Below are 1,083 nucleotides of genomic sequence, written 5' to 3'. Positions count from 1 at the left end.
GAGAGAGAGAGAGAGAGAGGGAGAGAGAGAAAGAATCGCGGAAAGATCTCTGCTGGCTTGGCTCGTGTCTACCGTCGACGCGCCGGCCCGCCGCGAATCTTTCTTCTTTGTAGTGGAACAAGCACCGACGGATTGATAGTCTGTCTTTGTCTGTCTAACGGTTCGATAAACATGGACATAGGGAAGATTCGAACCAAAAAATCATGGACATAGGGAAGATTCGAACCAAAAAGTCGTGGTGTATCGACAGTGTCAAAAATGTGTTACGTAGTTCACATCATTTTATAAAAATGATGTTGGTGCCGTTAGCGTACGGCGGCTTCGCCTGTCACGCGAAGAAGGCCGCCATGGCCTCTCTCAGGTTTCTCTCTGACCATACCTACGGCTACAATACGGCTACTCGCAATATCGCAATCAGCGCAGGACATAGCCAGTTACATTCCTTCGGTGTAGTTCGTGACGCATGCGCAGGATCATTATAAATTTTAGGGTCCACTTTATACAAGTTTGTATTAAGGGAGTTAGCAGTCTAGTAGTATATATAGAAGTCTGTGCTTATTACACCATGAGCTCTTGTATCTGTTTGGTTTATTTTTAGATCTAATAGAATATGCCAATCAGATAAAAAAGCTCACTGAGCGCTCAGTGAGCGGTCGTGCTTCTGAATGCACCCAATGTCTCGACGTTAAGATAAGCGCGGCGACATGTAGGACTACTCTGTTTGTCCTTTTACGTTAGACCTCGAGTTGTTGGGGATCGAGATTATTAGATCTTAATAATGGCTGAACCGTTCAAGTGTTCTGCGTACGCTCAATTAATACCTTCTACTCGATTTGTGTAAAAAAGTGTTTCTACTTTTTTTTTATGTGCCCTATGAGTGGAAATATTGCGACACGCAACTTGTTTTTAAAATTTAAAAGAATACAATTTAATATTTAAAAGGAGATCGGATGGAAGCGAGATGATACACTGATATTTGTTAACTAATAAGGGGAACTCCAGAGTCGGTATCCTTGGATTTAGATTCCAATTTTTTTGATAACTCTACAGGTCAGAAAGAAATTTCGTATTTGGTGATTTTTG

Source organism: Cyphomyrmex costatus, unplaced genomic scaffold (genome assembly GCF_001594065.2).
Source record: "Cyphomyrmex costatus isolate MS0001 unplaced genomic scaffold, Ccosl1.0 scaffold567, whole genome shotgun sequence".
NCBI classification, from domain to species: Eukaryota; Metazoa; Arthropoda; class Insecta; order Hymenoptera; family Formicidae; genus Cyphomyrmex; species Cyphomyrmex costatus.
This window is presented reverse-complemented; position numbering follows the sequence as displayed.